Source organism: Anas acuta, chromosome 15, assembly GCF_963932015.1.
Source record: "Anas acuta chromosome 15, bAnaAcu1.1, whole genome shotgun sequence".
Taxonomy (NCBI): Eukaryota; Metazoa; Chordata; class Aves; order Anseriformes; family Anatidae; genus Anas; species Anas acuta.
Genome location: NC_088993.1, coordinates 4,352,266 through 4,367,175, shown reverse-complemented (window position 1 = coordinate 4,367,175; position 14,910 = coordinate 4,352,266). Strand labels below are relative to the sequence as shown.

Here is a 14,910-nt window from a genome sequence, read left to right as displayed (position 1 = left end):
CATAACTAGGAGCTCACCAAATGCCTAAGACGTTTCATTCATATAGGCTTAGAAGGTCAATTTTCCTAAGTTCAAATCATTGGAACTTTAGTATAAAAAAAAACTGACAAAAGGACTGGGGCTCAATACTTTCAGAGGTCATCTTGGTGTTAGGTTATCATTGTTAGGAAGCCTGAAGAGTGCAGCAGAAGAGCAGAGCAAGGTAGGGAAATAATATTAATTGGCCATATACACCACAGCACCTGTGATGAACTAACCAAAGTCAACCCAATTATACAAAAAACACTGCAAAGCTCTTTTCAGGCCTTCACCTTCCTTTAGTTCTCATATTTACAAAAGCTTTTGTTTCCAGCATTAACACTTTCAAACACAATTAATTGCAGGACCCATCCTTTTCTTTTTTTAAATTCTCTGCCCTTGGAGTCACAGTTCTTGTTGAATTGTCCCCTCCACATCCTCACAACACTTCATAAATAGGTCTGAGGATATGAACCAATGGCAGTTTTTCAATTTCAAGAGTTTATTTGCAGTATCTGACTCAGATTGCCAGGCCTGAGGTATCAAATCTATATATTGTAGGACAGGCTTGCCTGCCCATATAATTTAATTGCTAAGAATGTAAAAAAGAACTGAAAAAGGAAGCACTCTTATCAAATCAAATCTTTAAAAGCAAACTATAGACATTACTTGTGCACAAAAAGGTCTAATATTTCCACATGTCAGAAGCACATATGTATTACTCTTGATGTAACCATTATCATTTTCATAGATTCCATATTTTTATTTTAATATGAACTTATCTGTATTTAAACTTTATCAAATCAAGAATATTCTTTGCTCGTGGGTGCTAGTATACCTTTCGCAGGGATGGCAGAGTGCTATAATTTTTTATTCTAACATATAATTTCTTTCTACATTTGAAATTTAGGTGTCAAATATCACATTATGATACTAAATACCTGCAGATTTATAGGGGTCAGTATATCAAATGTATATGGAGACAGTTAAACTTGACACTCAAAATGACAAAGGGATGTGGACTGCTTACCAGAAGTAGAGTTTATACCTTAATATACCACATATGGAAAGGTAGCCTGTACTTTGTATCCTGTTTGACAAATAGGAAACCAATTCAGAAAATTTTTTTTTTAATCTGTGAAGCCTGCTGCAATCTACCCATTACTGTTACAAAATGGGATTGGAGTTGTTTTGTGATAGAGTTGTATGCTTCATATATTTCAATTGTTATTTATTTTAAGGAATATTTTTAAACAGAGGCATAAAAGATTATATGCTATTACTTTAACAGCTAAGCATGACACTGGAAATATTCATCAACATTTCCAATGAGCATTCCTACAAATAGTTTTCTAAGAGACGTTTAAGTAAGTAATGTTGGACTGATTTTAAGAAATGATGAATGTCTCCAGTTTCCTTTGTCACTCTACTTACTGTATCAATGGTTGCTTCTAAGCTCAGATTTCTGAAGTTAGCTATGAAACTAACAGAAAACATGAGTCATGGCATTTCTCATTTTATGGGCTTTGTTTTCTTTTTTCTGTTGACTCACTGGGTGTGAGTTGGTAATGGTTTCTATTCAAAACACACCATGCTTCTTGCAATCTTACAATTAATTTTGCTAGCAAAACAAAGCTGAGAGGCATGGATGATGCCCCAGAGGGCTGTGCTACCAGTCAGAGGGACCTCAACAAGATGGAAGGCTGGGCTGAGAGGAACCTCATGAAGTTCAGTAAGGGCAAGTACAGGGTCCTGCACCTAGGGAGGAATAACCCCAAGCAGCAGTACAGACTGGGGGCTGACCTGCTGGAGTGCAGCTGTGCAGAGAGGAACCTGGGAGTCCTGGTGGACAGCAGGCCAAGCATGAGTCAGCAACATGCCCTTGTGGCCAAGAAGGCCAATGGTATCCTGAGGTGCATTCAGAAGAGTGTTGCCTGCTGGTCAGGGGAGGTGATCTTTTCCCTCTGCTCAGTCCTGGTAAGGCCACACCTGGAGTATTGTGTCCAATTCTGGGCTTCCCAGTACCAAACGGACATAGAACTACTGGAGCAAGTTCTGAGGAGGGCTATGAAGATGATCAGAAGACTGAAGCACCTGTCATACCAGGACAGGCTGAAAGAACTAGGCCTGGCTAGCCTGGAAAAGAGAAGACTGAGGGGAAACCTCATCAATGTGTATAAATATCTGAGGGGTATCGAGAGGATGGAGCCGGTCTATTTTCAGTTGTGCCCAGCAATTGAAGGAGCGGCAACAGGTACAAACTGAAGCACAGGAGGTTCTGGCTCAATATGAGGGGGCACTTCTTTACTGAGAGGGTTGTCACTGGGACAGGTTGCCCAAAGAGGGTGTGCAGTCTCCTTCTCTGGAGATATTCAAAATCCTCCTGGATGTGATCCTGCGCAACGTGCTGTAGGTGATCCTGCTCGGCAGGGGGGCTGGACTAGATGATCTTCAAATGGCCCTTCCAACCTCAGCCAACTGTTATTCTGTGAAAATATGCAGGGTTTAGAAGGACAAACTATTAGGAGTTGTGAGCTGTTATTTCTACCTCTTCCGTGTTTTTTTTTTTTTTTTAATGTTATAGAAAAGAAAGACACTTGTGAAATTTGAATTTCATTTCCTGTGCATACCTTGTTTTTACATCTGTTAAATGAGCATGAATCTTTCTCTGCCATCTGTGTAGGTCAAGAAACTATTTACATAAACATGACACCTTTTCAAATAATGTCATAAGTTCCGCTGCAGGAGAGATATCTATGCCTTTACAGCTGCATCTTTGGGTTTCTCTAAAATTCATAAAACTTGAAATACTGAGAAGTTTGTTGCTGTACATTTGAAAGTCTTTATATTGGGGATAATTGCCATTTTTATACATCATGAAAGTCTTAAACATTAAGGATCCATTTTTAAAGAGTTCCATTGCATTTCCTGCCCCTTTTACACATTTTTTACACTTTTTTTTTTTTTTTTTTTTTTAGTACCTATTAATTAAGACTACCAAAGGAAACTCAGCACTGTTGCCAGAGCTTGTCTAACACTTTTTTACTGTTGTCACAGACAAGGAGGGGTGAACCCCACAAGATATCCATTTAATAAGTCTTTCTTTATATAAACATCATCAGAAACACAGTCTGCATTACATACAAAGATCTTTCAAGATGGTCTGACAGAAAGAGAAGTTTATGAGTTCCTTTGCTAAGCAAGGAAGATGCAGTAATTGAAAGTGCCCACGGGCTTGGAGATTTATTGTTAAGGGAAGTGTGCTGTAAACAAGAGTAACATTAAAGATTTGACTGTAATAATTCAATCTATCTTACTTTACAAAATAACATCTAAGTTTGCAAGTAGTAAGACCTTGTTTAGAAATAATTTGCAGCCTTCATGATGTAAGCAGCTTTCAAAGCCTCCCAGATGAAAAAATTTTAAAAAAATGTAAGATATTACAACTGAAACACTAGTCACAAGTGTGTAGTTTGAGCTCAGTATGTTTTTCACTGAAATGGGTTCAACATCTGTACACTTATGTGTGTAGGAACTAGCAAGGGTAAAACAACAAAGCAGAGTAGACTTCCTTTATGACTAGACCAACAAACCCAGGTGAGAGCTGTAAAGTGGCAGGATCCAATGAACTTCAAGATGACTAGATTTAGAGGCAGCAGTCATTTCATCCTGCACTAAAGTCTTCAATGTATCTGGATAACTCCAGTTTCTGTAAAGTAGGTCTTCTTTCTTCTTCTTTTGCACATGAGAGTGCAACTCATAGCCACCCAGCTGGGTAGGGCATACAGACATGCACACAGACTCTCCTCTTAGCTGAGCAAGTATCATCTCTCAGAAAGTGATTGTTGCTTTGATAAAACAGCAGTAGAATCATAGAATTACACAAAACATTAAAATACATTAATTTGGCTAGAAAGGGAAAACGTGCAGTCATGAAAGAATGGGATCACAGCAATGTATACTTTAAAGAATATTGGCTTTCTTTGCCCAGCACTTCTCTCTGCTATATCCCAAATATTGAAAAATAGCACTTACTTGCAAAATGAAAAATACATATTACTGTAAGGCCGCATTTCTTTTCTCTGGAATAAAAGGTGTTTCCTTCTAGACACAGTATTCATCTTAAATTGATCCTAAGGGAAGAAGAGGGTGGAACAGCTCACTTAGCAAAACATTACATACTAAATATTCTGATCCTGTACACAGTGTGATAGAAGGGATATCTTCTGCCCCATCTTTCCCTTTCCTACTGCTTCTGGCACTATATTCAAAGAGCACAGCTGCCTGCCATTCAGGGTATAGAAATATCTATGTAACGGGTCAGCACAATCATTAAGATGTAGGCATTTATTCTGACAGAGTGACAGATGTTACTTCTGTCCCCGAGCACAAGATTAAAATCTTTACCAGATACATTTGATTTCATAGGTTGTAATTTTTACAGAAAGATCACAGATCGGTTCTTTGAACACACAGAGAACTCCACAAAAATATCTAGATACAATGCAAAATTTGTCTTGGATCAGACAAGGCAAGGAGAAGATTAGATAACCCATTTGATTTTACACAGAAGTATATGCTGCTCCAAAGAAATTAGAAACTCTTTGGGCCTTAAGGACAAAATTGCTAAGACAGTACTTAACTGACAGAGTTCTTTTTGCTATTACCTTTTAAGATGGTTGGTGTTACATAGCTACTATCACAATCTGCTGTATTCAGCACTGCAGTTGGTACAAAGAAAAGTAAAGCATGTAAGTTTTCTGTATGTGGAAAAAAAATGAAAGTAAGTATCTAACAATATATTGAATATTTAGAGTCATCAAAACATATAGTTTAATTAAATAAACATGAAGAGATTATTTAGAAAATTATTTTTATGGTTCTTAATATCTTATATGTCTCTTCTCTGATGTTCTTGCTTAAAAAGCTCATTTATTCATCTACTAAGTATTCCAGTTGTTCAGTGAATGAAAAGTACTCTCAATTCTGGTGTTCCTATTATGCAGAGGTAGTTACTGAGAACATGTACCAAATAGCTTTTCACACCTCAAAAGCACATTACAATAGTGATAGATGGATGCACATGCTGGTGTGATGAGGAAAAAAAAAATAAAAAAGAACTAAAGACTGCTCTATTGTTGTGGCGATTTCTTTCTTAAGAGCCAAAGAAAAAAGATTTGATCTATCTGTAGTAGAGATGGTGACAATTAAAAGAAAAGGCTACACCAATCATCTATTGATTCACAGCTATGCAGCAGTCTTTATTACTGACCAAGAAGTACTGAAAAATGTTGTTGTAGTTGCCTAACAAGAATGAACAATCACTAGAAACATTTTAATTTCCTCCTTTGTGTATAATAATGCCAAAGGCCATAAATACTTCTGTGATGGAGAACAAGATAGACAGACAGATATGTTCTTTTAATGCAGAAAAACAAACACACTTTCGACCTTTTAAGTAATTCAATTCACATTATGTCTGTGAACAAATTAGAACATATACAATTTATAAAATTAGAACAAATTTTATAAAGCGACAAATTAGAGCTTAAAGAAATTCACACTCTTCAGAGCTTGAAGTAGGATGGTAAATTTTCTACTAAGCTTTTGCAGAACTGGGCAGTAGATTGGTCTTCAGCTCACACAGTGATGAACTGTTGGAAGCAAGATTGAAATGGTTACAATTAAGAAACCTTTCAGCAGCGTGTATTTATTGATAAAATTAATTACTGTGGGAATCAACACAACCAGTCACCAGAAAGTAGCTCAAGACTGGTATTGTCCATTAGAACCATTTAGAACCCTTCATGGTGATTCAGTGAAAACTCAATAACTAAAGTCATTGAGCAGTTATTCTTTATTACAGAACTGGGTGTGTGGGGGATTGCTCCACCTAACACACACACCAATGGTTCTGGAAGTGTACTTATATTAATGAGATATATACATATTCATTTAATTTCCCATAAATCTCTTGCATATTCATCAGGTCTCTGAAGAATCATTCCATCCCATATTTGCATGCGTACTGGAGTCCTTGGGTGGTTGTCTGGCCTACTCCGGTCATCTTTTGATGAAGACCAGAAGTCTTCCTCACTGCTAAACTTATGACCTTTCCCTTCTTTGACAGACTTCAATAGTCAAGCCAGTTCTTGCTGGTTCCACTATCTATGCATACAGACTTCTACTCCCTTATTTCTGGGGTCGTTAACATACAATTGTGTTAGCTAAGACCTACAGAATCAACATCCTTTATCTGTTCTCTGTCTCAATGAAGTTTAATTTCTTTAATTATATAAAATTATTTGTTAAAATTAAAGCAAGATGGTTTTGTCCTTCCTGTTCTCTGAAATCAAGCATTCTTGTTGTATATTTATTTAATATTCAAGAGCACCCACAAAACTTCTTTCATTATATTTCTGTTCTCCCTCTGTCACTCACTAGCTAAATGAGTTTTGACTTTCTAATCTTCATATACAAAGTAGTTCTTACAGCAGTTACATTGCAAAAGGCATTAACGTTTAAAAACAGCACATGCTGGCTCTCACAGAAAACCAAAGCATGAGAGAAACAAGTTGAGGAGGTGAAATAGAGCTCATCTGGGAAACTGATTGCTTCTTTTTGGTCTAAACCTTAAAAATTAGACCAGTTTTATAATCTGGAAGAACTGTTACAAGTGCAGTGTTGGGCTTTCAAGTCAGATCTTCTCTCACTCCATATACTCCTTGGTCCTTACTTTAACAAACTCAAAATTTAGTCAATACATACATGATTTCTCAGCAGAGCTACACACAAAGTTTGCAACAAACTTTCAGGCAAAAATCACAAGATTGTCTGAACATAGTTTCAGATATTAATTGCAGAGAGAGTACAAAAGCCAAAGCTACAGAATAAAAAGAGAATGCAAAAACCAAAGCTCTCTTTTCACTGTTTGAGCTTTGAAATGTTCAAGAATTAAGTAGGCAAAGAGGAAGATTTGAAAATGAAGCAACATGTGCAAGAAAGCTATCTTGAAGGCAGTTGTTGCTACTTGTACTGTTTGGTGAACATGTGAGCTCTGCTTCCCATCTTTCTCCAGTGGATAAGCATATATTTTAATGCAGTCGGCAATGGACATATTACCAGCTGTCAAGAAATCAATTACTGAGGCCTTAACTGACAGTCAATTAGACTCCCTATGAACAGTGATTGTGTTTCACTCTGAAGATAGTGTAGTAAGAGAACGAAACATATGGTAAAGTCAATTATGATATTTTTTTTTTCTCAAAATAGTTTTTAATGGTATTTAACTATTGATCTGTTGGGTTCCAGTTGACTTTAACTGGTGTACAATACTGTAAGAAGCTGTTCTATTTAGGCTATTTTATCTTCTTATATCCTGCTTAAACAGCAGAGAAATTAACATACTATATATAAATATATATACACACCAGACACACCTCAGTAAAATTTATGGCACAAAAGAACACTTCACAAGGCTGCAAAATTATCAATAAACAGATTATAGTTTTATCATGGCCTTAAGGCAAGATGAGTGATTCCTCTTACTTTCACTGTTCAGTGAAGTTAATGCTGTCTTAGAACCAAGCATATTGGAAATGGCTTTCTACAGCCTTTTATAAAGGAATTCTGCCTTTAAGAAATAACACAAGCATAAGTTATATCATTTTAGGTAGTAAGTATCAGATGAAGAATGTAGTGCTATCTTAAGTACTGAGCTGAGTGTATCTCTGCTTCTTGTGCTTGCATACTCTCACATGCATAAAACGTGAATTGATTGCAGATGTAGTACAGTATGATGTACATTGGATTAGTGTTCTTAATGTATCCGTAACATTTTTGTACAAATACAACTAAACTCAAAAATAATAAAAATGGCATATTTCAGCAAAATATAGACTGTGTTCCTATCCTTACTTGTGGGCATTAAGATAATGCCTTGTTTTCTCATTTTCCCTATATTAGAAGTTTGACAATATATTTTTGCAGCACTAAATACATTCAAACAATGATGAAGATGTCTGAAGAAGACAAGTGAGATGATAATTTTTCTTCTCAATTTTGCCATTGACCTGCTATTGCAATATTGGACACACCAATGCATTAGTCTCTAGAGGATTAATTTCAGACCCTTTAAAGGGAATTCTCTGTGGCAGAAGAACAGATGTATCCTGCAATCAAAAAGATTCATGTAATTCTTACATTGAAAGTTAAGAATCTAAAATGCTTAATCTAATTGGTTATAAAATTATATGAAATCTTAATGTTCTGTTTTCCCTAATAACACTAGACAGTAGTGTTTATTTATTTATTTCTAAGACAGAAAACCCTCCAAAAGGGGGTAGTAAAAATGTTACAAGCGTATTCTTATTAGTGTCAGAAATTAATACCTAATGGCTTCTAGGTACAGCTTTAAAGAAAGAAAGAAAGGAAAAAAAAAAAGCATAATTGGATTGATATGAAAGTATTTGTTTTCTCATCCCATGAGCCTTTTAAGACAGATACATACTAAAGCCAACAACCTGGATGCACCCATCAAGTCTGGATTTGTTCAGATAGTTAATAGCTTCTTCAGAAAACTCTCTCTTTTCCATATAAAAAAATAACTAAATAGCAAACTTACTTCATTGTTATACCACCATCCAACTATACTTTTGGATTAAACATATGTATTATAAATGATGAGCTAATTCAATCTGTGAACACTTTGTTTCCACATTAAGCAAATGACATATGAAAATTGAGGAAAACAAGGTTTCCTTTTAACCCTACCTTCCCTCTTCTCCAGGAGACAGAAGCAGCACTTCAGAGATTTACTTCTCCTCAATTTACCTTCTAATAGGTAAAAGCCAGAACTAGTAGGTGTCAGATCCATCCAATTAAATCCCTGCCTGTTGATGCAATCAATTAAGATATTCAGGTCAGCTATGATGATACATCAATTTATCTTTTGTGTGCATGTATACTCTTTGGGGGAAATAAACTGAAATCTTAAAAGAGATTTAGGGTTCCCAAACTGATAGACTGATGGACCACTAAGTCACTTCATTCTAGGTTTTTAAGAAAGAGTGGTAAAATTCAGAGGCCACTGACACAGCACCTTTATAGCAACTGCTTTCCATGACTTACACTTCAGCCTGGATTTCATTCAGAAATGTAAGAAGCCAAAAATGAGCAAACACAGTACCAAAAGAGTATTTTAAGGTGAACTGAAAGCAATGCCAAAAGTGATAATATCTAATTCCACTCTTGTGGCTTTTATCTGTAGATCTCTAAGTGCTAGCGATATTCCACCAACTAAGTTCTCTATATTCAGCTCGAGAGGAGGTCGAGGGCAAAACTCCCATGGACTTTAAAGGTTTGCCGGAATAAGACAGAAGTATCAAAACATATTACTGCAGCTTCTGCCTAATATATTATTTGGGGGGCCAAAGGAGCAGTAAACCATCAACCACTGACTTGATAATTGCATTTATAATGAAAATGTGTGCCCCTTTTGTGTCATTTCTACTGTAAAACAGCATGCTAGTACCCACTAGTGAACAGTGTACTCAGCAGAAGAATAACTAATAGGTGAAATAAAAATTATGTCCCTGATGGTGATTTTTTTTTTAATGTATTAAATAATGATAAGAGGAAAAGGGCAAATATTCAGCAATCAGCAAGCAACCAATGGGGGAATGGGGTGGGGAGATGCAAAAGATGGTGATTCAGTAAGTAAGGACCATTAACAATCTTAGTGCAGCCCTTCTCTGAAATCTTCTCCCACTTGTCATAAAAGTACTGAAACATATCATCCTTCATTTTGATTGAAGTTAGTCTCTTCTCCAGATGTTAAGGCTGTTCTGTTATCTGTTACTATGTCATATATATTCCTGCAAATATACTGTCAAAAAGACATACTTGCAAGTTGACAGCTAAGATATTAAAAGGCAATTCCAGTTACAGCTGGCCAAATTTTTGATTAGCTCTTCAGTAAACAAAGGGCATTATTACTGACAGTAGGTGATTTCAGACAAGATAGGTGTATGCCATGGCACAACTTCCAAGTCTCAGTTGTGTGTTATGGTATGTTAAGAGATAGCTTGAGCACCTCTAAGAACCTTGTTGTCAGGCTTAAATAGAGACAAGGGTGCGAATTCAATGTACTAAAACTCATTATTTTTACAAAATTTCTAAATTGTACTCCTCTTTGACATTGATCATATTGAAATACTTCTAAATGAAATCAAAAATTGTTGCTTGGCAAACCTAGCTGAAATAGGATATCATTTAGGGGCTTTATAATATTTCTGATCTTTTACAAAGGTTGGCTGAAAAAAAAAAAGTACACAAAAAAATGACAATTATTTCTTCTATAAAAGGAATGGCATAATACAGACAAATGGATTTTTCAGGAGAATTGCCAATTATACTTGGCCTTGTTCAAAAGGTTAATGATGAAATATATCTGGCTTACATTTCAAGATGAAAACTAGCAGTAAGGCAAAATTATTCATGGTGAATCAAGTGAAAATGTTTCCTTTGGTCTTTGTTTAGTTTTTGCTAACGATCAGGAACTAAAAAATGCTTTCTGCTGTTGAAACAGGTATGTTACAACAGGTAATCTTCTAAATTCAACTTAAATATTTTAAGACAGAATCTATTTTTTTTTCTTTATCATCTGCTACTTAAGTACTTCTAATATGTAAACAGAAATGAAGGACATGGCAGTGACCCTCATTAATCCAATAATACTTTCTGACTAGAGCAGGTCATGGGAATATTTACAATAAAAAAACTTCATTTGCTTTACAGGTTTGTTTGGGCAAAGGCAGTTAAAAGAGAACATTATACGAATCTAAATGAAACAGCTCCTGGTAAACAAGTTGCTAAAAATATCTACACCATTAGTTATGGTAAAGTTGTGGTATTTTGTGAGGATGATAATGAGCAGAATAGAAACAGGTAAAAACCCTCTTCCTGTCCAGTGGATGGAAATAATCTATAAAATCTTTTGAGGAGTTAGCCAACCCAGACTTCAGTCTAAAAGAAATCACACATGCACAAGATGAAATAGACAGCCATTAAGTCTTTTTGAACTTCTAGGGGGAAGGGAAGGGAAGGGAAGGGAAGGGAAGGGAAGGGAAGGGAAGGGAAGGGAAGGGAAGGGAAGGGAAGGGAAGGGAAGGGAAGGGAAGGGAAGGGAGGAGAGGAGAGGAGAGGAGAGGAGAGGAGAGGAGAGGAGAGGAGAGGAGAGGAGAGGAGAGGAGAGGAGAGGAGAGGAGAGGAGAGGAGAGGAGAGGAGAGGAGAGGAGAGGAGAGGAGAGGAGAGGAGAGGAGAGGAGAGGAGAGGAGAGGAGAGGAGAGGAGAGGAGAGGAGAGGAGAGGAGAGGAGAGGAGAGGAGAGGAGAGGAGAGGAGAGGAGAGGAGAGGAGAGGAGAGGAGAGGAGAGGAGAGGAGAGGAGAGGAGAGGAGAGGAGAGGAGAGGAGAGGAGAGGAGAGGAGAGGAGAGGAGAGGAGAGGAGAGGAGAGGAGAGGAGAGGAGAGGAGAGGAGAGGAGAGGAGAGGAGAGGAGAGGAGAGGAGAGGAGAGGAGAGGAGAGGAGAGGAGAGGAGAGGAGAGGAGAGGAGAGGAGAGGAGAGGAGAGGAGAGGAGAGGAGAGGAGAGGAGAGGAGAGGAGAGGAGAGGAGAGGAGAGGAGAGGAGAGGAGAGGAGAGGAGAGGAGAGGAGAGGAGAGGAGAGGAGAGGAGAGGAGAGGAGAGGAGAGGAGAGGAGAGGAGAGGAGAGGCAAACATGATATCATTATAACATGCAGCTTATTCTTCATTCTATTTGCATTTCTTATTTTTGCTGTTCCTTCTATTAGGAGAGTTGTCTGGTGACAGCTCCTAGAGAGAGACTTGGAGACATCCAGCACACTCATACACTACCATGTAAACTTGGCAAACCCAGGTAATGAGACCAAGATGCTGTTCAGGGGCAAGACAGCTGTTCAGCCTAGGAAGCCTGAGCACAAAACTGAGGAAGTCATTGAAAGAGTCATGAAACTTCAGTATGACAATAAGAAATAGGTGAAATAGAATAATTATGTTGAAAAACTGAATTTTAAAAATTACTTTGTACTGTTCTTTTGTATCTGAATAGAGTACCACAAAAAAATAAAGCAAAATATTTCCCTGTGTCCATTCACATACATTAACTGCTGTTAATACTAAAGGGAATTATACACAAAATCCTTTGTATCTTGACAGAATTTTTCATTTTAGAATAGAATTGGTATCATTTCCAGTCTGCAAAGGTATAATTTATAATTTATAATTTAATAATAGTTCACATGTATAATACAATAAGTTTATTGAAAATAGCATGTTTTATTGTTATATAATGCACACATATTCAACTCTCTCATGTAAAGAGCTTCTTTCCAGTAAGTTTAAAAAGAAGTGAAGGAGGCACCTAATAGGGAATTGCTATCGCAAGAGGCACTAGTCTCTGTAAGAATCAAATGGGTTTAGCCTGTTTTAAACAGCACTTTCAATCTTACAAACCTTGTTGTCAGAAGTCTTTCAGGGTTTGAATTGCTGAGAATATATCCCCGTGGAAATCAAACGCCTACATCTCAAGTTGAATAATTAAAAACTTTCTAGCTATTTTTAGAGGCTCTGGGCTTCTAGAAGGTACCAATCTGGAGAAGAACTGTTTGAAGACGTAAAGCAATTTTATATTTGCATTAATTTCATAAACAAAACAGCACTGTTATGCAGTTACATGGCATATTTCATCCTTTCCCCCCATTAGATTTTGCTTACATTTTGAAATGATAGATCAATTGCTTTGATAAGTATACATGCATGGCCAGACAGCTGCAGCAAAATATATCCTTATCATGAATAGTGCCCAGGACAAAATGTTCAGTCAAAAAACCTCACTCAACAACAACAACAAAACCAGCCCTATACCATGATATGAAACTTGTCAGAACTTGGGGACTGATGGATAAGCAGAGAGCAAAACTTCAAAAGGGAGTTTGACACAAAAATGTGTGGAAAAAAAAACACAATGCCTTAAGAATGAAAGATTTTAACAATGAAATAAATAAAGCCATTCCATAGATCTGCATTTGGGAATGAACTGAGATTTGCTCCAGGTCACACCACCATCTAAGAATATTACATGTGTAACTTGCTTCATCTGAACACAAGGAAATGCTATTGCTCACTTTGACCTGTCAGCCCAATTGACATCAAAGTTGTCAAGAAAAATAAGAAAGGGTGAACAGGAAAGCAAAGGACAAATATAAAGTAACAAAAGGGAAGACCTGGAAAGAAAATGTCTTGCCATAAAGAACCTCTATGGTCATGAGCTCATGTCACATTCTCATGATAGGTGTTAGTAAATATCTGTTAACCCCATAGAGAAATGAACGTAGTAAGGAAGGTCAATATTAACTGTTGAAACAGAGCACACTGATGCAAAAATAAATAAATAAATAAAAAATACCCAATGTGCTTTCCAGGTATAATTTTGGTAAATAGGCTCAGGTATTTCATGATTCGGATCTTTCCTACAGCCAAACAGAGTAACATGAAGAGCTATGTGAAGTGGCAGGGTTGGTAGTCACAGGAGAGCACTGACCGAGTTTGCTCTATTTTTTACCATCAGCAGTATTACAGTCCTATGAATACCTGTTTATTCATATTGATGAATTCAGGTTAGATTAATGGATAACTCATTAAAATATTGCATGTGCCAAAGGAAGGGAAGAATATAATGAAAATCTGCTAAGTTTTGTTTAGTAGAGAAGAATTTTGTAGGGAAGTTGCGTTTCAGGCTTACAATTGATAAGGCTTACTCTGAATGACGTTCAAAAGTTGCATGTAATTTATCCTATTTCCACTACAGTAGAAGTGCAGTTTACAAACCATTTCAAAGGCATTACACAACAATCAAGTATTTTATTATTTTCAGATGGATAGAATGATTCAAGAAGAATCGGCAATCCATGCCAAAACCAGATGAGAACTCACAAGAGTCTGACTCATGATCATGGCGTGGCTGCATGACAGACTGCTCATTAAGTAGCTTATAGGACACCGCAATCACCTGGTTCATTTTCAATCAGCAGGGAATTATGCAGGTAAGTTTCAGCTGCTACTTTTGGCTGCTGTAGAGAAAACAGGAATAGCGAGAGATATTTTAAAGACATGCTGGGGGAAAAAAAAAAAAAAAAAAAGAGTAGAAGAAAATCTGTGCATACTACATAATTATACTGTCAAATCATAAAAGTTCGTGATCCAGGAAACTACTATGAGTTCCTATTTAGAAAATTTACTTTTGAGAGTCAAAATGTACTCCGCAATATATCCTTGGCTCAATAATATTGCTAAAAATAACTGATAAAAGTAACAAGAATTGTTATTAATCTGAATTCCTGATTTTGCAATCTAGTTTTACTGAAAACGAACCCAGAAATCCTAAACCTCCTCCAACAGAGCATGCTGATCTAAGTGATTTAGGAACAGCTTTGATTTATGTCTAATAAAGTATTTTGAATTATATTAGGACAAACTTCAGTTTATTATATTAGGACAAACTTCAGTTTTGTGAATTCGTCTAATATCACACTATCTAAATTATCTCTTGTTATTGTTATTAGTTGGTGCTGAAAGCAGCATGTTGGCAAATGCATCTTTCTTCCTCCAAACCAACATTATGACACACCACATACTCTTTAACAATATTGTTTTAAAGTCACAGAATCACAGAATCACAGAATTTCTAGGTTGGAAGAGACCTCAAGATCATCGAGTCCAACTTCTGACTTAACACTAACAGTCTGACCTAACACTAACAGTCCTCCACTAAACCACATCCCTAAGCTCTACATCTAAACATCTTTTAAAGACTTCC

General features: G+C 36.7%; 1 long non-coding RNA gene across 3 annotated transcripts in view; it reads right to left on the bottom strand.

Moving 5' to 3' along the window:
- Positions 1-2,576: 2,576 nt before the first annotated feature.
- Positions 2,577-14,910, bottom strand: part of LOC137864939 (uncharacterized) — a 124,131-nt gene continuing 111,797 nt past the window's right edge. For 2 of the 3 annotated variants that reach the window (XR_011101694.1, XR_011101696.1), the window contains one exon: positions 12,402-14,164. This is a non-coding gene — a long non-coding RNA (uncharacterized lncRNA). Of the gene's footprint in view, positions 4,152-4,685; positions 5,673-12,401; positions 14,165-14,910 lie in introns of those variants that run through there. The other variant, XR_011101695.1, reaches the window with a different exon arrangement.